Source organism: Papio anubis, chromosome 1, assembly GCF_008728515.1.
Source record: "Papio anubis isolate 15944 chromosome 1, Panubis1.0, whole genome shotgun sequence".
Lineage (NCBI taxonomy): Eukaryota > Metazoa > Chordata > Mammalia > Primates > Cercopithecidae > Papio > Papio anubis.
In genome coordinates this window covers 32,888,318-32,904,348 of record NC_044976.1, presented here as the reverse complement: position 1 = coordinate 32,904,348, position 16,031 = coordinate 32,888,318, and the positions used below count along the sequence as shown (strand labels likewise).

At 46.3% G+C, this 16,031-nt stretch overlaps 1 long non-coding RNA gene across 1 annotated transcript in view; it reads left to right on the top strand.

Annotated features, from left to right (window-relative positions):
* Nucleotides 1-12,825, top strand: part of LOC108586286 — a 39,628-nt gene extending 26,803 nt beyond the window's left edge. The window contains exons 2-3 of the long non-coding RNA XR_001903381.3: nt 8,376-8,494; nt 8,864-12,825. This is a non-coding gene — a long non-coding RNA (uncharacterized LOC108586286). The remainder of the gene's footprint in view (nt 1-8,375; nt 8,495-8,863) is intronic.
* The last annotated feature ends 3,206 nt before the right edge of the window (nt 12,826-16,031 follow it).

Below are 16,031 nucleotides of genomic sequence, written 5' to 3'. Positions count from 1 at the left end.
CCATTGGCCTCCAGCATCCTTCTGTCTGCCTCATCCATTTCTCTCCTGCATGTCTCCTGATGCTGCCAACCTGGTCTCCTCCTAACTGCTCACATATATTCTGGATTTACCTGTCCTTAGATCTGGGCTCATCTCCCTGCCTGTAATCTCCTCTTTTTACTGGCCAATCCTGTTTGATGATTTCTCCTTCCACTGAACTGAGAATCAGATTGAAGTCACAATATGAGACCAGCTCTGTGTCATAGTAGGTGTTGGGAGCTGGTGATGAAGCTGAGGCTCTGGTACGTGTAGTGATGGCCGAGGTCACACAGCTGGTAATAACAGCTGCCACTTATTGGCTGTCTTCTATGTTTTAGGTCCTCTTCTAGGTGTTTCACACACTTTCTTTCCAATATGCTCAGTACACCTGCACCATATCATTCAAGTAAGGATATAGCATTAAAAGATTCCACAACTGTGCCCATTGCCAGGCAGGACCATTGCGGGAAACTGGCTTAGTGATGGAGTAAGTCATGGCTGGAGTAAGGAGAGGATAGGATCTTGGAGTGCTGCTGAGGACACCAGGGGTCACCTTGTATAATAAATGCTCAGTTCCTGGGGAAGGCAAGAGAAAGGAAAGGAGAGATGCCAGGAAAAAAAATCCTCCATTTGTGTCAATGTCTCATGTGGGGCCTGGGATTCTGTATGTCTAACAAGCTTCCAGGTGATTCAGACGCTGCTGGGCCCTGCACTTTGGGTAGCAAAGCTGTAGGAAGGTTCCATCTTCCTGTGACTGGGGGGTCTGGATTGATGTGTGACCAGGGCCTAGGGTCAGTCTATGACTGGGGAATTGGGTCAGTTCAAAACTGGAGAATTGTACAATTGACCATACTTTTGATTTTGACCAACACTGCATCTGTCCTCCAACCTATAGCTACAAGTCATAATAAAAAAACCACACAAGAGTGAGGGAGGAAAAAAGAGATTTCCCCTGAAAGGGGAGGTGCAGAGCACGTCGGGGAAAGATTCGCGTACTATCCGGGTTGGTTAGCTCCTTTTTCGTAAAGGTAATTTCTCCCTCTTCTTCTCTCACTCTCCCGCCCCGCATTTTACATATGTTCTTAACAAAGAAATATATGGTTAGTGTCACATCTGGGAGCCTTGTCTACAAGGCCTGATGACAATATATAATCAGTTTGGGAGAGGGGGCAGCACAGCATAGAGAAAGGAAATGGTTTCTCTGGACTAGGAAAGAGAAAAGGAAGAGAAGGAAACCAACATGTATTGAGCTCCTGCTATACACCAGGCACTCTACTAGATGTTTATATGTAAGCCAATCATTCATCTTCCCAAGAATAAAATACATTTCTTATCTTATTTCACAGATAAGGAAACTGAAGCCCATCAAGGCATCAAGTACCCATGGTTGCTTGAGTGTTAAAGCCAGGACTAGATCTGTAATCTCAAAATCCTTGCTGCCTCATGGGACCTGGTCAGATGGGTGCAGTTTGGGACACAATGCATTTAAGGAGCCTGTGGAGTGGGTGGGGGAAGCAATACTCAGGTGGAGTGGTTGAGGTCCTAGAATTCCCACATGGCAGAAACTGCTCTCTTCTTCTTCCTCAGTGTTCAGAATACCTGTGTTTTAGCTAGACACAGCCATTTGGAATGAAGATTCTGCTTCTCCTCCACCCACAGAGCTGGGTGTGGGTATGTGTTAAGTTGTGAGTAGCGGGAAGTGTGAGAAGGTGGTTCTTACCTACCTTTGCCCCTCTGTGCTCCCCTTTCCTTCCTGCAGCCTGGAATGAGGCTGTGAGGCTCCAGTAGTCGTTTTGTGCCATGAGGCAGTAGAAACCTGGGTTCCTGATGACTGTGGAGTTGCCAAACTAATCTGGACCTCCAGATTCCATACCTGCAAGACACATGAACATCTGTCTTATGTAAACCACGTTTACTTTTTTTTTTTTTTCTGTATGGCAGAACATAATCTTAAGTAACACAGAGGCCAAGGGCATCTTCTCCATTCAGGGCTGCAGTTCTCAAACCCAGCTGCACTTTAGAGTGCCTGGACCTCCCAAAGACCAACACATTGAGACTTGCTGGAGGGCGTGGCTGCACATTGGTAGTTTGAAGCTCCCTAGGTGATTCCAGTGTGTAACCACTTATCTAGGACTGAAAAGGATGTGGAGAGGGCATGTTCATAAAGAGAGAAGAACCAGGAGAGTGAGCTGTGAAGGCCTGAGGAGGGAATTTGAGTTAAAAAACAGGTGGGCATCAGCACTGAATGCCTCTTTTGGAAGCTGGGGGGAAGCCATGGAATTAGGTTATTGGGCTTCCTGGTGACTGGGTGAGAGGCATGAGGTCAGGGTCCAGTTTGAAATGGGCTAAGGAGGGGTGAGTGCTTCATAAGAAGCCTGGTCAATGATACACTGGATCAATGATACACTGGATAAAGAAAATGTGGCACATATACACCACGGAATACTATGCAGCCATAAAAGAGAATGAGTTCACGTCCTTTGCAGGGACAGGGATGAAGCTGGAAACTATCATTCTCATTAAACTAGTACAGGAACAGAAAACCAAACACTTCATGTTCTCACTCATAAGTGGGAGTTGAACAATGAGAACACATGGACACAGGGAGGGGAACATCACAAACGGGGGCCTGTCACGGGGTGGGGGGAAGGGGAGGGAGAGCATTAGGACAAATACCTAATGCATGTGGGGCCTAAAATCTAGATGATGGGTTGATGATGGGTGCAGCAAACCACCATGGCACATGTATACTTATGTAACAAACCTGCACATTCAGCGCATGTATCCCAGAACTTAAAGTAAAATTAAAAAAATAAAGAAGCCTGGTAGTGTAGGAAAGAGAAGTAGGCCACTAGCTTTATGGGACAGTGAGCTCATATTTGTACTAATGACTGAATTTCCTTGAGTGATAAAAGGGCAGGCAGGGTGCTAAGCCTTGCCAGACATCGGCATCTCATTTCCCGTGACCCTTCCTCGGAGTTGGTGGCTGTTATTTCCACTTCACAGATGTAGAGGCTGAAATACAGAGATGGAATGACTGGCTCAAGGTTATGCAGCTGGTAGGTGTTGGAGCCTGAACTTGAATCCAGATCTAAGTCCATCCTGGGAAGGCCACCTTTAGCCTGGAGGCACCTTGAGCCTGTTTGTTGCTGGAGGTCAAGGGAGAGGTTTTACATGCAGATCCTTGAGGTTGAGTGAGGGTGTGGGAACTCAGCTGTAGGCTTGGACTTGGATGAAAGAAGGGACCTTTCCTCTCTCTGAGATGGAGGTGAGGATGTGGGCAGTTGTGGAGAGGAGGGAAATTGGGGCCCTCCTGTAGCACCCCCATCTTTCCAGGAGCCAAAGCAGGGTCATGGCAGGGCACAGGGGCAGTAGAGACTGACAAAAGCTTGAACAGCAGGAATTTGTTCTCTGCCAGAGGGCAGCAGAATTGGCCTATCTCTAGTATTGAACTGAGGCTGTGGGACCTTGTGATAGAAGCTTGATTCCAGGCTCTGATAGTGCTAAGCCAAGCAAAGCTGATTATTAAGTGTCCAAGGACACCTCTTCTGATAGAGACATAGGTGAGTTTTCTCCCATTCCCTGCCTCCCATCCCCAGGACAGCCTGCTAACAGGATTCTGTTGTGGCTGCAAATGAATTTGCTGTGATCCCAAACTCTTTGATTCCAGCAGCCATCCCTGGAGAGGAGCCCTGAGGGAGAGCATCCAGGCCATCCGGATTTTCTGCATGGAAGACCTGGCTGACCGCTGCCTGGGCTGCCTTTCAAGTCTCACCGAATTATGAAGTCAACTACTGGGTGTTTAGAATGTCTCAAGTTCAAAGACTAGCAGGCTGGAAGCAGACATCCGAGGGAACTTCAGGCACCTTAGCAGGAGGAATATTAAGATGTGGCACGCTGGGCTTATCAGGAGACTGGATAGGGAATCAGAAGGAATACATTTTTATTCTGCGAGCTGCAAAGTTCAGGAGTCGTTCTTCTGATATCGGGCCCATTGTTGGGTTTAGCTTTGGTGCAACTTTCTTGGCCATGGAGCTTAACTAGGAGGGAGTGAATTCCAATGGTTTTGGCCTGTGCTCCTTAGAGTCCCAGGGATCAGTGGGAGGTGAGTGGCTGGGTGGGTGGGTGGAGCAAGGAGAACAGGGTGCAGGAGACACTGACTCGTATTTGTTTTTCCTACAAATATTTATTGAGCCTCTAAGTATGTACCAGGCACATTCCAGAAGAGTGACTCAGAGGTCGTTTGAAGTGTGTGCCAGGAACCACTAAGCATGGCCCTTGTCTCTCTTTGTGGGCCCTCTTCAGACACTTCCCCCTCATACACGGGATCTGGGATCACTAAACATCTCATTGTCCTTGGATTCACCAGCCTTTGAACGTGCTGCTCCTGCTGGAAAAGCCCTTGCTTCCCCTCTTCACCTGGAAAACTTCTATTCATTCATTAAGGCCTGACGTCATATTTTCTGGGAAGTCTTCCTTGCTCACCCCCAGGCAAATTTGATTTTTTGTCAAATTTGTATTATTTATATCTTTGTGTTATTAAAATTCCATCACATTTCAGAGTTTCTGAGTGTTTAACTAACTTAACCTAAGTTCACACAGCTAATTAGAGTCTCAGCTAGGATTTGAACTTGGAACTTCCTGACACCAAAGCCAATAAACTTAACCACTAGATCACATGTCCACTGAAATTAGTGGTTCCTTCTCTAGGCTCCCAGGGCCCCCAGAGTTTTGTCATGGAACTTATCATTCTTGATTGTCATTATTCATTTGCTAGTGAGGTTTCTAGGGGAATGGGCTATATGGAGTCGCTATGATGACTCAGCATAGAATGGACAGCCCAGGTGCTGGTGGGAAGATAACAAAGGTTATTAACGTGCCCAGTACTGGGCTAATCTCTCCATATTCATTGTATCATTGATTACTCATGGCAATCCATGAGACAGTCATTACTACTCTTCCCATGTCATAATTTGGAACAACCGAGGCTTAGAGAGCTGAAACAACACATCCAACTCCCACAGCCAGAAGAGGCAGACCTGGGGTTCAAACTCAGGTCTGGCTTAGTCCAGAGCCCATACTTTTAACTGACATATCGTACTACTTCTCCTGGACATGTTCTCTCAGACCCTATAGTGGTGCTGGGGTACAGAGACAAGTGCCACCAAGCTCCTACCTTCAGGGAGCTCACAGTCAAGTGGAGAAGACAGGCATCCCGATATCCAAGGCATCCCTGATTACCGTGACATGAATGGATAATCATAACACATGCTGTAATGTAGGTAGCCTGGAGAAAGGAGTAAATAATTAGTCAAACAGAGGGAGTGCTGGGGAAAGATTTGAAAAGCAGAGAGGATGCCTGAACAGGGGTTTGAAGGTTAAATAAGTGTCTTCCAGGAGACAAGGATGTAGAAGGACACCAGACACACAGAGCAGCATACACGAAGGGAGGAATGGAGGGAGGGAGAGAGAGAGAGAGAGCTGCTGGGTGGTAGGGAAACTCCAAGTGATTAGAACTTTCACCCTTCCTGTCTCTCATTCCCCAGCTGACTCTGTTAGGAAATGTGGAAAGCTGCAGCTGCAGAGAGCTGGCTGTGCCTGCTCCACTGGAGTTCTCAGTTCTCTCATACCTGTCTGTTTAGAAAGGAGCAGGTGGGCTGTGAAGGTCTGCAGGATTCTTCTCAGTGCTGGGGCATTAGGAGAAATGGTAGGGACAGCCACTCTGGGTATTAGGACTGAATACCTGCTCCCCACTCCTGTCAGTTGCACAGCCCAGCTCCCGGCTTCACTGCAGTGGGAAGGGAGATGAGGGACTCTTGAACTCAGAACATGACTGACCAAGACCCTTACAGCTGGGGTGGAGGTAGGGGCCCGAAGGCAGTTTCTGGAGGTGGGGAGCGAGTCTTCTGGTTGTTTTCCTGGCAACAGAGGGAATAATAGAGTCTAGGTTCTGGCTGGCTCAGGAGCTGGGGTGTCTGGCCTGTCTTTCCTCAGTCCCTTCTGCTATAGATACTGATAGTTCTCTGCCACTAGGCTCCGCCTACCAAGTCCCTGAGCTCTTCCTGACCTAGCCTGGCTCTGAGTGGGGAGCCAGCATGGCAGAGGGTGGGCCTGTTACTAGTTGTGTCTCCCTGAATACAGGATCTGAGAGCTGGGGAGCTTTGGACTCCCAGAGCCCATGAGCCTGTTCTCTTCCCTCACTGTAGGTTCCCAAGCCAATGGCTGGTTCCTGATTTTACCTAGTCTTCTGCACTGGGATAAGAACCTGACATCCAGCTTCCCCTTTGGGAGCAAGGCCTTTTCCAGGGGCTGCTCCTGGTCTGTGTTTTCCTCTGCAGTTTGGGAGCCTATTTCCCCCATGAGGGCCCTAACCCTACCCATGAAGACACTACACACCCTGCTTTGAAGTAATGTCCAGACTGGACTCCAGATGCAGCCTCGGATTAGACCCAATTTGGCCACATCTTCCTGGAGCTGTCTAGTAATTTGGAATCCACCCGGCTTCCTACTTAGCCACATGCAAAGCAGGGTCCATCTCCCAGCCTGGTTCTGCCTTTTCCTCAGTCTTATATGTGTGTGTCTGAGTACATGTGTCAGTCAGTGATCATGCCAGGATGGCCAGTTGGACTTGTGTCAGCATGCATGTGTGTTCCTTGAGGCTGTCCCGTGCAGGTGTGCACCAAGTTCTCAGCCCAGTTCTGATGTCTGTTTGTGAATATGCCCAGATACATCATGAACATGGCTGGGATGCTAGGAGGGGGATCAGTATGCATGACATTGCATGTCTTCAAGTACACAGGTATGTGTCTATGCACACGCACAAACCTCTCTAATATGTATGTATGCATGTGTACATGTGTATATATGGCTAAGTGTGTGTCTGGGAGTGTTTGACCATGTCTGAGATGAGTCTTCTGCCCATTCTGAAAGGAAAGGGGACAGGGGTCCACTCTCCCTTTTTGTAGTCACACTGTGGTTGGGGCTGGCTTGTGACAGAGGGAGTGAAGGTAAGTGCCCCTCAGAACCTTCTGGGATCTTTCTGCCTAACATTCTGAGACTTCCCCAGCTGTTTCCTAGCCTTGCAGCCTTGGCTTTTAGTACTTCAAGATTATTTGGCCAGGCGCGGTGGCTCATGCCCGTAATCCCTGCACTTTGGGAGGCCAAGGTGGGCAGATCATTTGAGGTCAGGAGTTTGAGACCCAGCCAACATGGTCAGACTTTGTCTCTACTAAAAATACAAAAATTAGCCAGGTGTAATGGCACGTGCCTGTAATCCCAGCTACTTGGGAGGCTGAGGCAGGAGAATCACTTGAATCCAGGAGACAGAGGCTGCAGTGAGTTGAGATTGCACCACTGCACTCCAACCTGGGTGACAGAGTGACACTTGGTCTCAAAAACAAACAAACAACAACAACAACAAAAACAACAAAACAAGAAAAGAAGATTATCTGGTGCCTTGGCCCAGTCCCCATCCTTCACTTTGGAAAGGGTGTACCTGCAAAAGGTACCAGAGGAAGCCCACACCCTCATATTTAGTCTGGCAATGAAGTCAACCATTCAGGACTTGCCTACTGTAGTCTGTGTAGGTCCTCCTCCTCCCCCGCTCAGGTCCAGGCCATTGTCCTCAGTGGGACAGGGAGGCCCAGGGAGGGGCTCCTGGCCTGGCTGTTCTGGAGGCCTGGGCTTGCCAGAGGCCTTCAGCTTTGACAGAGGACTCTGGGCTGTTTGGAGGCACTCCCAAGGCCCCTGTGCTGTGTCAGGGGCAGGAGGTGATGGCGGTGGGTGGGTAACATGTCCAGAGCTTCCCCTTTCCAACAAGTCTGTGGATGGGCAGGGAGAACACTCGTGGGGAAATTATCAATTTAAATCGGAAACGCAAGCAATTTGGATAGAACCCCAGGACTGCAGTTTGAGAGCTCATTCTCTGCCTCGTAGGGGTTTGATTACAACCAACTTGGCTGATCACGTGCAGAGAGGGCCAGAGAAATCGTTTCCAAGGAAACTCAGATCTTTCTAAGCCCCTTCTGGCTCAGGTGGGAGCCAGGGCTGGCCGGGAAAGCAGAGGCTGTGCTGAGTACCATGGGGCTCAATTCCCGGTGAGCCCTCTGCCCACTCTCTGCCTGCTTCTGTGCTTATCCCTGCTTCCCCAAACTCGGCCTGCACTTTCATTCCTGTTTACAACAGTTGTTTCTCTCTTTGTCTCTGCTCCCTTAGTCTTCTTATTTATCTCAGTTGATGTCTGCACTTGGGAAAGTTGGCAAAAAGTTAAAAAAAATTCTTATTTTTTCTTATTAATGGTGATTAAAAATATCACGAACAATCTTCTACACATACTCATTTACTCTTTTTCTTTGTAGGCCATGGAAACAGAAATCTAGTGGAGGACTCTGATCCCTAGGGGATGTAGGGCCACTGGACCCAATTCCTGTATAATCTTGTGTGGTATTTCCCTGCTTCTGCTCACCTTCATTGGATGGTAATGTTACATTTGTTAACCCACTAAGGTTTTGGGGGTTGTTTATTAGACAGTTGTCTAGCCTGATAACACAAACCTGAAAGAAGGGCATTCAGCACCTACTCTGTTCCAGAAATGCCACAGGATTTAGTTCTATTATTTCCATTTTCACAGCGACCATATGGCAGACAGGACACTATGAGTTCATCAAACCTTTTTTCTCCTGGAACTACATTTCCCAGCATGCCTTGCTATAAGGTTGCATCATGTGACTGAGTGCTGGCCAATGGAATGTGGGTAGAAGTAATATATGGCACTTTTGTGGCTGCTCTCCCCCAAAATATCACGAACAATCTTCTACACATACTCATTTCCTCTTTTCCTTTGTAGGCTGTGGAAACAGAAATCTAGTGGAGGACTCTGATCCCTAGGGGAAGTAGGGCCACTGGACCCAATTCTTGCATAATCTTGTGTGGTATTTCCCTGCCTCTGCTGACCTTCATTAGATGGTAATGTTACATTTGTTAAGCCACTAAGGTTTTGGGGGTTGTTTATCAGGCGGTTGTCTAGCCTGATAACACAAACCTGAAAGAAGGGCATTCTTATCCCTATTTTTCCATGGGGGAAATGGGCTCAGAGATACTAAGTAACTTGCTAAAGTCACACAGCAAATAAGTGGCAAATCCAGATTTGAGCTCAGGTTATGTCTTTTCCACTATCCCAGGCTAACAGGATGATTGTTCCTGTGTAGATGTTGCCTTGGTCTTTGTCTCCTGAGGAGTCACAGAAAGAAAGACACAGACAAGGACTGGGAGGAAGGGAAGGAGGGAGCAGCTGGGGGGCAGGTGTGTAGTGGTGCATCATAGCAGCAAGGGAGGTAAAGGTTCTAGGAAGGGGTGGTCAATTGTGTCTAATGAGACCCAGCCAGGTGGAGGAGGAAGAGGGCTGGGAAGAGTCCATTAAATTTAATGACCTCAGTGACAGTTTTATCTGAGTGATGGGGCAGATGCCAGCTTGCAGGGGGTTTGGGAACAAGTCAGTGATTATGATGGTTAAGGGAAGGAGAGAGGAAAAAAAAGAGAGATAGCTTTAAGTGGAAGCCAGGCCAAAGGAAAACATTTTGAGAAGGAAATCAGTAGTTAGGGAGAGATTAAAAATAAGAAAGGGAATCATGACCTACATAACGCAAAACATCTGAATGTGATGATTTCCTCCTTTAGGCTTGGTTCTGCTGTGCATTTCCAGGGCTAAGCTGACTGGCCAGGAAGCAGGGAGCAGGGAGGTTGGACACAGCCAGCAAGTCATGCAGCATTAACTGGCCTGAGTGGGCAAGCAGGTGGCAGCTGAAGTATTGTGAATTGAAAGCCTGAAATTCTTCAGGATCTTCTAAGATTATATATTTGATTGGGTCACAGATTTAATGCGGATAAGCCTAGTTGATCAACCTGAGGAGTAGAGGGTGCTGTCACCTGCACAACACCTACCACAACTTCCTAGAACCTAGAGGCCGAGCTTGTTAAGTGTCCCCAAATGCCCATTCTCTCCTTCCTTTTAGTCAAGGAGCCCTGAATTTTAGGGAAGAACATGATCATTTAGCTCAGGACCACAGTTCCCAGACTCCCTGCAGCTGGATGTGGATGTCTACTCAGTTCTTGCTAAAAGTATGTGTGCAATTTCCAGAGCACATCCTTACATGGAAGCTATTTGCAGTGAACATTGTCTATTTCCTCCTTTCAATGAGGTGGAACTTGGAAGTGCTGGAGATGAGCTAGCTGTGGCTGTATGGACAAAGGCAAGACCCTAGGGGATGGCCGAGCAACCAGACAGAAGAACTCTTGAGACCTCAAGGAAAATAACTGCCCGCAACTGCTCTTGACACTCTCTCCCTCTGGCCTGTTGTGTGGGAGAGAAATAAACTTCTATGTTATTCAAACCACTGGATTTATGGGTCTTATTGGTACAGCAGCTTGTCTTGCACCTTAATTAATATTCCCCCGCCCCCTCCCTGTCAATGTCTCTTTCTATAGTGTTCTCCTTCATTCAGTAGTTGACCCATCCCCCCTCTCTCATTTCTTCCCTTCTTTCTCGTCTCTCCCCGCTTTCATGGCCATATTCTTTGAGTCTCTACCCTACATCTAGACCATCTCCTCTTTCCTGTTCTGTTTCTTCTGTAGAGCAATTTATGCCTACCAACACGAGCGCTCTCCAGGGTCCTGGTCTTGGCCCTGCTCTGCTTTCCCCTCCACACTCTACGTGCTTTCTTGAGTCAGTCTCATCTACTTTCTCAGTTTAAATTCTGCCTGATGACATCATACCTGTTTCTCCCACTTGACTTCTTGGGTCACCTCAGTTATATTCAACATATCTGTGTCAATTAGGATGCTTGTGGCTGTACATGGCAGAAAACCCAACTCAAAATGTCTTAAACAATAAGGAAATTTATTGGCTCATATAAAAGGATAGGACAGGTTGACCTTCTGGATGGCTTGATCCAATGATTCAATGAATTCATTAAGGGTCCAGGTTTTTCTATCTTTCCATTATAGTCTTCTTCTAGAATGGCCTTATCTCTTGAATCGGAAGATTGCTGTCAGTCCTAATCAGTACCGCATGTTTTCTGTTCTCATCAGGAGAGCTCCTCTCCCACAGTTATTGAAGACAGATGCTTTTCTTTGGCCTGAAGGAATCAATTTATGGCCCCAACACCAATAAAGACACAAGGGAATAGTATGTGCTTATTGGCTTAGACTTCTACTCCAATCAGTCATTAGCAAGGGGGATTATTATGGGATGGGTTATCATGATTGGGTTACACGGGTCAAGGCCCATCCTGGATCTGGAGTGATTCCTCACGTCGTGTTTCTGGGACAAGTGGCAGAAGGCCTGAATGGATGTTGGGCAGCTGATTACAATGTCAACTTCAATATTAAAATCTAAATTCATCATGTATACTCATCCCCCTCAAACCAGACCTCCTCTTGTCTTTTCTATTTCAGCTCATGGTCCCACCATGAACTCAACTACTTTAACTGGGAACTAGAGTCCGCCTTGAAGTTTTCTTTTTGACCCCCTCAATGATTACTCAGTTACCCAGTACTTTTCTCATTTGTAGCCCCCTCTTCTATCTGCTCTCCTCACTCTAACAGTTTTTTAATTGGCTTTCTTTCTCCAATCCCAGTAATTTTCAATCCACTCTCCCTGCTGCTTCCAGAATGAGCTTTTGAAAATACAGATATGATCCTTTTTGTCAACCCTTTGCTTAAACCCTTCACTGGCTTCATATCATTTACATGATAAAATCTGACCTTTCCCTAGGTAGCTGGGGGGTAAATAGGATTTAAAATGCTTTATCTTGGCTACAAAACGAGCACAGTTAACACTGATGCATAGTAATGTCAGTAAATATTTGTTGCACTAAACAGAAAGCTGCGTGGTGTGTACATGTGTGTACAAGGGCCTGAAGAGAGTGAGTGATTGGCATGAAGGGAGAGTCGACACGAGGTAGCCTGAAGTTTGACAAAGCTCAGAATTCATACTGGCATGGTAGGTTGGTCTGTCTGTTTTTAATTGTAGTGTGGTCCTTAGGAGCTTTGGTTTAGAAGTTATGCAGCTGGGGTTGGGTTTGAATCCTGATGTCATTCATTGCCACCTTGGGCAAACTGTTGAACTCTCCAGCATCAGCATCTACCTTTCCTCTGCAAATGAAGATAATACTATTACCCACTTCCAAGATTTCTTGTGAGAATTTGCTGACGTGATGCTCAAAAAGCACTCAGCATGAGGTGAATACAAAATTAATGTTGGTTGTTATTGTTATTACTTAATTGAAATGTAACATAAATTATAGTCATGCTCCATACAATGATATTTTGGTCAACGTCAGACCGTATACATGACAGTGGTCCCATAAGATGATAATGGAGCATACAGAAACTTGATACATGGCACTTGATATTGGCATTGCAGATCAAGTAGGGGAAAATGATTGATATTCTGTAATGGTGCTGGGACATTTAGTTTTCCATATGATAAATGTACATATAAATAAAAATATATATACCATCTAGGTTTGTGTAAGAACACTCTATGATGTTCACGCAATGACAAAATTGCCTAACGACACATTTCTCAGAATGTGTCCCCATCGTTAGGTGACATGTGGTTGTACTAATATTTAAAACGATTAAGAGATGTTTTATTAGTACAAACTTCTCCTATAAGAGGATGAATTACATAATATTTCCTTTCACACACGAACACAAATTTTTCTATTGATTTTCTTCACTGCATTAAAATTTGGAGTGGGATGTCTTTAAGTGCAAATATTTTTACATTACTTTTTAATTTTTAAAGTTTTTGAATTTTTTTTTTTTTTTTGAGACAGAGTCTCACTCTGTTGCCCAGGCTGGAGTGCAGTGGCTTGATCTTGGCTCACTGCAACTTCTGCTTCTCAGGTTCAAGCGATTCTCCTGGGTTCAGCCTCCTGAGTAGCTGGGACTACAGGCATGCGACACCACGCTCAGATAATTTTTTGTATTTTTAGTAGAGATGAGGTTTCACCATGTTGCTCAGGCTGGTATTGAACTCCTGACCTCAAGTGATCCGCCAACCTTGGCCTCCCAAAGTGCTGGGATTACAGACCTGAGCCACTGTGCCCCGCCATTACTTTTTAAGTAGTTAAAAATTCCTAAAAATGAAATTCAAACCAAATGTTTAGGGACCTCTTGGAACATTTCTGAGGAAGGCTGTGCTCCATGGGACATAATTTAAAAGCTGTGGATCTAGCCCTGCCCTGTACAATACGAGCTATGTGTGCCTATTGGGCAACTGACATTGGCCAGCCCAAACTGAGAGGTGCTGTAAATGTACAATACATATGAGACTCCAAAGACTTAGTACAAAAAAAATGTAAAATCTCATTAATATGTTTTCGTATTAATTACCTGTTGAAATAATATTTGATATATATTGAGTTACATAAATATATTATTAATATTAATTTTACCTGTTTCTTTTTACCTTTTTAAATGTGGCTACCAGAAAATGTACAACATAGGCTAGGTGCGGTGGCTCATGCCTGTAATCTCAGCAATTTGGGGGCCGAGGTGGGTGGATCATGAAGTCAGGAGTTCGAGACCAGCCTGGCCAAGATGGTGAAGCCCCATCTCTACTAAAAAATACAAAAATTAGCTGGGTGCAGTGGCGGGCACCTGTAATCCCGCCATTTGGGAGGCCGAGGCAGGAGAATCGCTTGAACCTGAAAGGCAGAGTTTGCAGTGAGCTGAGATCGTGCCATTGCACTCCAGCCTGGGTGACAGAGCAAGACTCCGTCTCAGAAAAAAAAAAAAAAAGAAAAAGAAAAAGAAACTGTACAACATGATATATGTGGCTTGCATTATATTTCTGTATATTTCTAACAGGGCTGATCTAGACTTCCTCCAGCCTTACCTCCTTCTTGCCTCTGGATTCACTGCCTCTCTGTTCTGCTTTGCTCTCCTTAACTCCTTTGGAAGATCTCCAACATCCACGTTTTGGCCCACACGTCTTGTGAACGACCTGTGGCCAGAGGTTCTGCACATTTCTGCTCTGGGCACCTGTGAATTCTCAATTAGAACTTCCTTGGCCCACTCTGCCACCCCCTGTGGGTGGAACTGAGACTCAGGAGCACAGCCTGATGTCCCTAGAGACTTCATTAGGGGCAGTTCCTGTGTGTGGAACTCAGCAGAGCCTTTGGCTGAGCAGGAGTGGCTGGGTGCAGGGCAAAGCATACCCTTTCTGTGACCCTGGGGGATGCTACTCCTCCAAACGCCTGCTCCTAGACTTCTGCACTGTGGTGGTTATCAGCGTAACAGCAAACAATGGTGCGAACACAGGCTTTGGAGCTGGAAGTTCTGATCCCAGCTCCACTTTACGAGCTCTGCAACACTAGGCTTGCTTATTGATCTCTTTGCATCTCAGTTTCCTCTTCTGTGAAATGGGAGCAATACCAAGCTGTGAGAATTACTGACAGACTTTAAGGGGCATGCATATAAACTGCCTAGCCTGTGCAGACCCTCAGTGGATCTGACTTCACTTCCTCTCCCGAAATCCATCTCCACACTGGGTGAAGAGTGAGTTTGGTAAAGGAGATGAGATGGGGAGAGCGGGAAGATGGAAAGGGCTCAGACCAGAAAGGCTGAGGGCACCAAAGGAAAACTTCCTGACTGTCCATTTTTGTCCAGGGCTAGCTCTGAGGGAAGAGACAGGACTGGGGCTGCTGGGAGCTCTGGGTTAATGAAGAACTGGAGCCCACTCCTCTGCTGTCACCATTGATCTTTCATTCCAGGCAGCTTGCAAGCTGCCCCAGGAATCAATGTCGGAAGGTGAAAACAAATTTCTAAAATTAGCCCAGAATACACTGCAAGAAAAACCTTTTGTGCAACAAATTGTAATGAAGCTAATATCCAAGGAAGGTGTCATAACAAGGAGCTCAGGGGACAGGCAGCACACCCAGCACTCTGCCTCACCACAGGGGACTCCGTCCCCATGGGTACTGATCCTATCCACTGGGAAAGACATACAACCTGTCACCACACGGACACATGCACAGCACATTCCAGCGCCTGTGAGTCCTATTATGCAGCCATTAAACCGGCAAGAAAGGACAGCCAGGCTAAGTGCTAATTTTGGGATGGTGTGGAGGGAGGGGCGCACATTTATACTCTGCTGGTGGCACTGGAAAGTGTTCCGTCTTGCCAGAAGGCTCTTATGTATGTGCAGTAAGTGCTGGAAAACCATTTAGATTTTTGGCCAGGTTACTCTGCTGAGCAGAGTCAGATGTGACCGTTTGTGCTGGGTTAGGAATCCCAAACATGACAGTTTTCTGTTGCTTTTCATGATGATGTGTCTGTGGTAAACCTTACTATCTGAAGTGAGCACCTCACAGAAGCCCAAATGCCCGAGTGTCTTATTTTGCAGTCTTCCCACATCCTCCTGCCAGCATAAGCTATAAGAAGAACGGAAATAAACAATGAATTTCAGGAGAACCATTTGTGTCAGGAGATACTCACCTGGGACCCATCTCCAAGACCGTGGAATTGTAGCAGGGGAGTTTCAGGAAGGGTGTGTAAGGGGGGAGGACATTTATTCTGGATTTTTGTGACTCATGGATGACATCAATTAGCTGAAGACAAGCCTATGGATTTCCCATCCTCAGAAGTCGTTGGGATGTTTTAGTACAACTAAGTGTCTGAGTAAGAAGGCTCTTGGTCTCTTGTCCTCTTGCAGTGGGACCGAGACATCATTACAATCCATAGCAGCTGGAAAAGCTTGAGTTTAAGGCCCCAAATCTGCCAGAGGAGACAGTCAACAACTGGAGGAAGACATCTCACAATCTCCTTTTGCAAAGCTGGTTCCAAGGAAATAACCAAGAGGGAAAACAAATGTTCGCAACACCCATGTTTTAGCTGCATACTTTTGTAGGTGCAAAATATTGGAAACAACCAAATGTGCCACTTCTGGGATTTGGTTAAGTGGCATAGTGGGATCATGGGGTGCTATGTGGGGACTCAGGGCGAAG